A 10554-nucleotide genomic window follows, 5' to 3' on the forward strand; every position below is an offset into this window, starting at 1 on the left:
ATTTCAGTCAAATAATGTTCATTTGCTTCGCCAGTCATTGTACCATTTGTGCACATTGGCACTAGGAATCAGATGGCTAGGATGAAGAATGTTTGCTGCTTTTCTGTGATCCAGATGTTGCTTTTCATCCCCATTATCCTGTCTCTAATAGTGAGGAGACTATTTTTTCACAATAAAAAATAGTTCCAACAGGCACATACAATTATCTCATTCTTCTCCAAATGGCAGATCAGGCAGTGCATATGAATCAATGATCTATTGTTGTGCTCTCTCATACAATTTCTGCCAATTGTATTTTGATCAGCCTAAAGTTTCACAATCTGACTTTATTTTTGTTAATAACTAATGCAAATTCACTATTAGAGCTACTAAACTAACTTTACTGGGAAAATATATTAACATCTGCCTTTCTGCCTCTCCAGCAATAATTCCTGGCAGTCTCTTGTCAGAGCTGCCTCTCAAAACATCTATTAATCCTCCTAGCTACTATTCTTCTATCCTGATGATAAATTGCGAATTGTCATACATAGAAAGCTCTCTTTTTTAATTCACTTGGCTCATTTAATGCTAATCTTCATGATTTGGGCAAATAACCTGCCTTTAATTGCTGTATTCTGATTTATTTCCACCACAGATGTCCCTCCAGACTCTCATGTCCTTTAGAGTTTCTTCTGTATCTACTACATCCCGGTCCATCTTTCTTTCTTCTCATCAATTTTGCTGGTGTCTGCACTATTCCTAAGAAATATGTTAATTCTTAGTCTTTAAATTCCACTCTTTTACTAATGATTCCACTCCAACTTCATCAACATACTTCAGATCTCCCCCTCATGCACTTAATCTTCATACCTCTCCAAATGCAGTAGTTGATTCACTAAACCTTGATCATTTCCATGCTTTTGGATTGACACTTGTCAATCCAAAAGCATTTGACACTACTGGCCAATCAGAGAATCTGCTTTTAACCCCAATTTATCCATCTAATGCTGCAGTATTAGGAGACTCCAATTCCGTGTATCCTTAATTTTAGCTAATAACTTCTTAAGAAGAATCTTATCAATTACTTTGTGAAAATCCATGTAAATTACATTCATAAATCCTTCTTGATCTACCAGTGGGAAGCCCAAGAGATTAACGTGGATTCAAAGCACAACCCTAAAGGAACAATATAATGAACATCCTCTCCTGCAAATCTTATTCCTGGGGAACAGCATACCACCCAACTGTAAATGAATGAAAAATTTAACTTCTTGCAGTACATAGCTGGATCTGTCGTTGGTTCTAAACCATCGTCAGAAATTGATGTACATGAACTGTACAAATTTAGCCCTTCAATGCATACTCACAAGAAAAGCTTCACAGTGTTAATGAAAAAGGTTCCTGGAAACATTTTTGCAATTAAAACAAAGAAATTGTTTATTCATTTGCTGCAGTGGTGGACATTTGGAAAGCCTAAGATCTTACACAGGATGTGTTTGCTTCAAACTATCCAGACTGACAAACAAAGGGCTCTTGTATTTGGTGCATTTGCTTCAGTAAGAAAATGAGGTATTGAATTGGAAGGAGTTTGCACAGCATTGAGTGTCCATTTGGTTTATCATTCACCATATAGTATTTGGAAAATTTTAAGAGCTACATTTGGTTTCACTGTCATGTTGCAACCAATTGCGTAAATATTCAGCCAGCCATTTAAAACATGAAACATGAACTTCCTAAAACAGTTGATTTCACTTTCTTTTCTTAACCTTCCCCACCAATTGTGAAACTCTCCAAACGGTCTCAGTTACTGATTAAACCATTAATCTTCAATGCCACATAAAACATGGTGGAAGTTAAAATAATAAAATGCTGTATTACTGCTCTGCTGGACACAGGCATTTTATGATCTTCAGTTACGTTATGCAATTTACCAAACACCCGCTAGTGAGAGGGTAATAAACTTGGCACATCCTGGTTAAGAGGTGCTAATTAATAACTTGTCGATGAAAACATTAACATTCCAGCCAACACAGAAACCTGCGTCACTCCAGGCAACACCTTCCCCCTGACTGAGGCCACACCACCTAACTACACTTTCCATCATACCCCACAATAATAAAAAAATAATCTTTGCATTTGATATAGCGTTTTTCACGTCTTCTAGACGTCTCAAAGCACTTCACAGAATGAATTGACCATGTATTTGTGGGCGAAACGTGGCAGCCAATTGCGCACAGCAGTGTCCCACAAACAGTCGTGGATTGAAAATGACTAATTTATTATTGTTATGTTTTGGAGGGATTATTATTCGGCGTGTGGAGTAAGGAAACTTGCCCAAGGTTTTGCCCTGCCTGGAATTGAACCCAGGTGTTTCGCTTGTAAGGCAAGTGCTCTAACTACTGAGCTACAGGACTCCACAACCTAACCGCCGTGGTGATGGTGTGGCTTTCATCCCCGGTCCCCATTCAGCCTATCTCCTTAGTTCTCCGAACCTGCCCCTCCTTTAAGCACCTTACCCTTTATCACCCCTCCAACCTTTTCCTCAAAATTCTCCTTATTTATGCCCCCCACCCCGAGCCCTCCCCCACCTTCCACACTCTCCTAACTTCTGTCTCCCTCTGCTCCAAACTCTCCTCATCCTAGGTGACTTCAGCTTCCACTTCGCCCCTGCCTGCTCTACCTCTGCTGACTTCTCCTCTCTCCTCTTCTCCCTCAACCTCTCCCTCCACATCCACTTGGCCACCCATGTCCATGGTTGCCCTTCAACTGGGTGATCACCTGGAGACTTACCATCTCGGACATAGCCATCACTGATAAACCCATCTCAGACCACCACTTCATCTCCCTTAACATCTTTGTACCTCTTCCTCCTACTCAACCCATTTCTATCACCTACTGCCCTTGGAAAAAAAGTCTCCCTCCACTCCCTCTCCCCTGCCCTGGAGTCATCCGAACTCCTGCCCCACTTGCTCTCCACTCACAATGACCTCCCCTCCCTCGATCTCTCTTCTCCACAACTCTCTCTCCTCCATCCTTGACTCCCTTGCCCCCCTCACCTTCCAAACTGCCTCATATTATAATAATAATAATAATAATAATAATAATCCTTGCATTTGATATAGCACTTTTCACGTCGGGAGGATGTCCCAAAGCGCTTCACAGAATACATTGTAAAGTGAATTGACTGTATATTTGTGGGCGAACGCGGCAGCCAATTGCACACAGCAATGTCCCACAAACAGTCGTAGATTGAAAATGACCAATTTTTATTATTGTTTTTGGTTTTGGAGGGATTATTATTAGGCGTGTAGAGTAAGGAAACTTGCCCAAGGTTTCGCCCTGCCTGGAATTGAACTCAAGTCTCTCGCTTGCAAAGCGAGTGCTCTAACCATTGAGCTACAGGACTCCACATATTCCCATAAACTCCCTGGTACACCAGCCATCTCCAATCCTTCAAGGCTCAAGTGTGCACCCCTGAACGCACCTGGACCAAATCAAACTTAACGATCTATCGGCAGATCTGGCTCAATCTCACTAAGACTTACCGCTCTGCCATTGCCTTCACCAAATCATCCTTCTGCTCCAAGATAATCTTGGAGGCCAAGGACAATCCTAAGCTCCTCTTCTCCACCACTAACTGCCTCCTCTGTCCACCATCCTGTACCTCGCCCATCCTCTTCTCCAATAGCAACTGCGAGGAGATGTTGGACATCATCAAATCCAAAATCAAGGAGGTTTGTTTGGCTACCTCTCCCCCGTCCACCGTTACTACCTCGTTACCTCCACCTCAAGCCCCAGCCCCCACCCATCCATCCCTATACACCTTTGACCCTGTCTCCCCATCTTCCCCCACCTCCATCATTTCAAGAATGAAGCCCACCACCTGTTCCCTCGATCCCATCCCCACCCTTCTCCTCACGTCCCAGCTCCACCTCCTTTTTAAATAATATTATCAATTTCTCCTTATCCACTGGCACTGTTCCCACTCTCTAAAAACAGCTGTCATCAACCCCATCCTCAAAAAACCTTCCCTTGACCTATCCCTACTCTCCAGCTATCGCCCCATCTCCAACCTCCCATTCCTCTCCAAGGCCCTGGAACAAATCGTCGGGTCCCAGCTTCGCTCTTCCTCTCCTGCCATTCCCTCTCTGAACCTCTCCAATAGGATTTCCATGCTGCCCACAACATGGAGATAGTCCTGGTCAAAGTCACCAATGACATTCTGGACATCTGCGACCAGGGCTCTCTCTGCCGCCTTGTCCTCCTCGACCTCTCCGCTGCCTTTGATACTGTCGACCACTCTATCCTCCTACACCGCCTCTCAGCTCAGCTCAATCTTCGCGGACCTGCCCCTGCCTGATTCAAATCCTATTTCTCCCACCGTCTCCACTTTGTTGCCACTAATGGCTTCTCCTCCAGCTCTCGACCATCATGTGTGGCGTTCCTCAGGGCTTTGTCCTTGGCCCTCTCCTTTTTAATATCTATATGCTCCCCCTTGGTGACATCATCCACAGACATGGGGTCAACTTCCACACGTATGCGGATGACACCCAACTCTACCTCTCTGCCTCCACTTTCGATTCCAGGACCACTTGTCCTTACAGACTGACTGTCTGACATCAAGTCCTGGATGAGGGCTAACTTCCTGCAGTTGAATGTCAACAAGAACCTCCTCCCTTTGAGGCTCTCCTGCTTTGCCCCGTAAGCGCCTCCATATCTCGGGCGCTGACGGCATCTCCCTCCATGGATGCACTCTACTTCTCACGGAGTCCTGTTCAACTCTCAACTGTCCTTCACACCTCACATCTGTGCCATGACCTGCTCTGCCTTTCTCCACCTCCGCAACATCACTCAGCTCTGCCACTGTCTCACACCGCAGGGTGCCAAGACTCTCATACACGCATTCATAACATCCAGGCTAACTACGCAAACTCCCTGTTTGTTGGCCTCCCCAACTCCTCTCTCCATTGGCTGCAGATCATCCAGAATTCTGCAGCCCATGTCCTCTCCCGCACCAAGCTCCGCAATCCTACCACCCCCATCCTCACCCGATGCCACTGGCTTCCCATCACACAGAGGATACAGTTCAAGATCCTGGTCCTCACTTTCAAAGCCCTCCATTTCCTTGTTCCCCCCCTTCTTCTGTGACCTCCTAATCCCCTAGCAACCTGCCCGCACCGTCCGCACAACCGGCTCCGGCCTATTTCACGTTCCCTGCCTCGCCCACCCCATTATTGGCAGGTGGGCCTTCAGCCACTCTGCCCCCACCCACTGGAACTCCATCCCGCAGTCTCTCCACCTCGCCCCCTCCCTTGCCTCCTTCATACCTGTCTCAAAATCCTCCTCTTCAACCGTGCCAACGGTCACCCTCCTTCCTCCCCGCCCCCTACCCTCCCCAATCCCAACACCCCAGTTGGGGTCCGAAACACTGATTGTCCAGCGCCTTGGGACCTCCTCCCGATTTGAATAATAATCATAATAATAATGATAATCCTTGCATTTGATATAGCGCTTTTCATGTCTTCTAGATGTCTCAAAGTCTTCACAGAATAGACTTTAAAGTGAATTGACTGTATATTTGTGGGCGAAATGCCACAGCCAAATTGCACACAGCAGTGTCCCACAAACAGTCGTGCATTGAAGTGACCAATTTATTTTGTTTCTTGAGGGATTATTATCAGGCAAGTGGAGTAAGGAAGCTTGCCCAAGGTTTCACCCCGCCGGGAATCAAACTCAGGTTTCTCGCTTGAGAGGCGAGCGCTCTAACCACTGAGCTAAACAACTCCACTAAGAGTGGCGCTATACAAATGTAATTTTTTTGTTGTCTACCGTAGTCAAATTACATTTGACAGGCTGAATAGCAAAACTGGTTAGTAACTTTCATTATAAGTGTTTATCCACTGCTGGAATGAATTCTGTGTTATAGTTCCCAAGATCACAAGAGAGGATCAGATCAGCCCACTTCTTCTCATTCTTCCCATCACAGCATCAAGCTTTTTTTAAAAAAATCAGTTCAATGTCCTGCTTTCAACCACCCTTGCAAGCAACGTTTCATTAAGTAGCCATTAGGTTGCTGAGAAGAAATGTAAATTTAAGTGGCAACCTTCTGGTGCAATGTATAGCTGCGTTATTCTAATATTTAAGTTCCAGTGACCTGTTTTGAGGTGGGATTCCTAGCAGGGTTACAGCTCTCTGTTTTAGCACTTGGCGTCATTTAGAACCTGACAGTCTTGTTACATTTCTCAATGCTGGCACGACACACCTTAATGAGCACAAGCAAAATTGCATATGCCTGACCTTTTCCTATGGAGCATGTTTGCATTATGTGTCAAGCACAACTACAGTCTATTAAAATCTTGTAACAAATGAAGTTCTTGTGAGCTACTTCTTCCACTTTTCTCTATTGTGATATACATCGGTGATGCTTACCTGATGATTTTTTTGGAACACCAATGTATGAATTATTCAGTGCAAACTAAGAATGTTGTAATATCCTACAAATGCTTTCCATGTTGAGGAGCAAACACTATCCAAGAGAAGAATGGAAAATAAACAATTTCTATTCTGGACAAGAGAAGTGTATTATGCATTTATTTACTTTATTATTTTATTTGCAAAATCTATATCTGCGTCTTTTTATACATTTTTGAATGGCTATAGGTAACTTGGGTCTTTCAGGGTGTGCACTGCAAATTATGTTTGTGGGTAAAATAGTAGTAGTAAAGAACAAACAATAAATAAAACAGACACAGACATAAAACTAAAAATAATCCTTGCATTTGATACAGAGCCTTTAAAATCAGGAGGACATCTCAATGCACTTCACAGGGTGTTCTGTGATGTGCAGTGACTGTGTATTTTGTAGGCAAATGCAGAAACCAATTTGCACAAAGGACAAACATGGCAGCCAAGGTTGCTTCTGCCTGTTCAGTTCGGTCCCTTTAGAAAGAATTTAAGGAGCTGGGAGATACACTGGGGAGCAGGACCTCAAAGGCAGTAAACTCAGGATTGCAACATGTGCTACACATTAATCAGCAAAAGGAACAGCCACAAAAGGGCATGACTAGCAGCCTGGTACAAGGCAAACCACAGGCCACTCAGTCTCACATTGGTTGTAGGAAAAGTGTTGGCATTCATTTTTAAAAAAAAAACATTGATAAGCATCTGGAAAATAAAAGGAACATCCTGTATATCAACATATCCTCCCAAACAAAATGGATGTTATTTGGCGAGATTAATGGGCAGTCTAGCCTTACTCACCTATTTTCTTTCTCCCCCTGCTTCCCATCTCTGTATTGCAGCTACCCAAATCTAATAATAATAAAAAATAACAATGCTTCCATTTGGTACAGCAACTTGCATGTCAGGAGGATGTCTTAAAGCATTTTACAGGATATAATAATAAAAATAGCAAATAACCTCCCCCACCAATTGTGAAACTCTCCAAACTGTCTCAATTACTGATCAAACCACTAATCTTCAATGCAACATAAAGCTTGGTGGAAGTTAAAATAATAAAATGCTGTATTACTGCTCTACTGGGAAACAGGCATTTTATGATCTTCAGTTACGTTATGCAATTTACCAAACATCCGCTAGTGAGAGGGTAATAAACTTGGCACATCCTGGTTAAGAGGTGCTAATTAATAACTTGTCGATGAAAACATTAACATTCCAGCCATCACAGAAACCTGGGTCACTCCAGGCAACAACTTCCCCCTGACTGAGGCCACACTACCCAACTACACTTTCCATCATACCCCACAATAATAAAAATAGTAATAATCCTTGCATTTGATATAGCGCTTTTCACGTCTTCTAGACGCTTCAAAGCACTTCACAGAATATACTGTGGGTAAAATTGTAGTAAAATAACGCAGCAGCCAATTGCGCACAGCAGTGTCCCACAAACAGTCATGGATTGAAAATGATTAATTTAGTTTTGTTTTGGAGGGATTATTATCAGGCGTGTGGAGTAAAGAAACCTGCCCAAAGTTTTGCCCTGCCGGAAATCGAACCCAGGTCTCTTGCTTGCAAGGCAAGTGCACTAATCACTGAGCTACAGGACACCATATACTGTAAAGTACAGTGACCATGTGTTTTGAGGACAAACATGGCAGCCAATTTGCACACAGAAATGTTCAAGAAACAGCCATGAAGTCCTTGACCAATTTTATTTGGGGAATTGGAGGAGAAACTCCCTTTTTTTGAATAGTGCAATGGGATTTTTTGAACAGGCAGCGGGGCTTTGGTTTAATGTGTAAGGTTTTGTGGAGAGGGTGTTTAGTCCTCAACCCATTCCAATTGTTCACCCTGAGGTATGGTATTTGAATAGAGACAAAATATAGTAAAGTAGATATTATTTATTGATAACCAAAACGACGGTTACAACGGTTACAGGTTTAACACAAAACTGCGGAAGATGATTCAGGGCTTGGTTCAATCAAGATTCTTATCTTGGGAGACCTGGAGTGACTACTCATTGATGTTGCTTGTACAAAAACAACAGCAGCAGGGTTGGAATGAGGGAAGGCAGAGTGGAAAGGAGGGCGGCTGAAGGCACGGTCAAAAAGGATGGTCTTGAGTCGTGCCTTGAAGGAGGCAAGAGAGGGAGCAAGGTGACTGGATTATGAAATGGAGTTCCAAAGAGTGGGGGCAGAGAGGCTGAAAGCCCGGCTGCCAATGATAGGGCAGGTCAGGCAGGAGACATGGAGCAGGCCAGAGCCTGCTGAGCAGAGGGAGCAGACAGGTTGATAGGGGGTCAGCAGGTCAGAGAGGTAGGAAGGAGCAAGTCCATGGAGGGCCTTGAAAGTGAGGACGAGGATTTTTAATTCTATTCTCTGAAGAATGGGGAGTCAGTGGAGCCGGGCGAGGGTACGGGGTAATGGGGTCACAGACCCTGGTGCGGGAGAGGACACAAGCTGCAGAGTTCTGGATGATCTGCAACTTGTGGAGGGAAGAGTTGGGGAAGCCAACAAGGAGTGAGTTCAGTAGTCGAGCCTTGAGGTGACGAATGCGTGTATGAGGGTTTTAGCAGCCTGAGGGGTGAGGCAGTGGTGGACTCAGGCAATGTTGCAGAGGTGGGGCAAGGTAGAGCGGGTCATGGCACGGATATGGGGGACAAAGGACACCCAGGTTCCTAACTGGCTTGGTGAGGTGGAGTGTGCAACCATGAATGCTGATGCTGCCAATGCCTGAGGTGCTGAGGCACTGGCGCGAGCCAATTAGCAGGGCCTCAGTCTTGCTGACATTCGGCTGGAGAAAGTTAGCTCTCATCCAGGACTTGATATCAGACAGAGAGTCTGTCAGGACATGTTGTCCTGGAATCGAGGGTGGAGGTAGAGAGATAGAGTTGGGTGTCATCCACATACATGTGGAAGTTGCCCCCATGTCTGCGGATGATGTCACCAAGGGGGAGCATGTAGAGGTTGAAGAGGAGGGGACTGAGGACAGAGCCCTGAGGAACACCATACAAGACTGTGCACGGGCTGGAAGAATAAACATTGGTGGAGACAAATTGGAGATGGTGTGAGATAAGACCTGAACCATTCAAGAACAGAACGTTAAGTGTAGTCCTTAGCTTAGACAGGTTGCTCCTCTGCCACAGTCACCAGCTCTCTCCTGCCCTTGCTCACTCAAGCTTTTGTAACCCCTTTTTCTTCCCATCCTCCACTGAATATTTGCGAGTCTTTTATTGAACATATAAAGACTTGAAGTGGATTTGAAGTGTGTTCTGCGTCCAGTTTCAGTCTATTCATTGTGTTTGAACCAGTTAACACCTTACCTTTTGTTATGCCAAGTTGGTGTTCGACATCGCCTTTTCCTTGCAAGTTGGTGAATGCAGATCCTGAGGTCATTCGACTCGATGGTTTTTATCTTGATGGTGTTCCATTTTGCAGCTTTGGCAGCTTACAAAGGTCGGCACCTCCAACCAACAGTGCAGCACACTCACACACTTTTACTGAAGTATTATCTTAAACTAAATGAATTCCGAGTCGCGATATGCAGCTTAAACCCATAACCTTCCGATTCATGAGAATGCTACCAACTGAGCTGGCCTGACACAAATCTTCTTCTCCTCAGATCAAATGCAATCCGACAATCATTGATTTGGTCAGCTGGCACAGGGTTTTTCCATTCAATCAGAAATAATCTAAATGCCATGACTCATGCATAAACCATGACCCATTCAAAACCTATTTGAAAATCAAGTCTTTAAAATAACATCTTAGGATCAACTGCTATAGCAGAAACAATTCTGTTTCATAGTCTTTATATGTGACTTCTTTATATGACTTCATAGTGGTAGTCTTTAATGTTGACTTTTAATTTGAAACCTAGGCCTTGCAGTTCTGTTTCCATGCTACAAGTCAGATTTTGTAGCTCTACAGCTACAGGATCTGTGTACACTCAGCATTTTAAAGTCATAGATATGTCCCCATCCCTTAAAATTGCTTCCATTTGAGAGGAGGACCTATTACAACTTAGAAACTAAATATGGTATCTGGGTGATATAGCTTTATCTGGGTTAGTAGTTTGCTGAAGCTAAAAAGTTATCGCCAAGGAGGACTATTT

The sequence above is a fragment of the Callorhinchus milii genome, unplaced genomic scaffold, assembly GCF_018977255.1.
Source record: "Callorhinchus milii isolate IMCB2004 unplaced genomic scaffold, IMCB_Cmil_1.0 Scaffold4, whole genome shotgun sequence".
In the NCBI taxonomy this organism is placed as follows: domain Eukaryota; kingdom Metazoa; phylum Chordata; class Chondrichthyes; order Chimaeriformes; family Callorhinchidae; genus Callorhinchus; species Callorhinchus milii.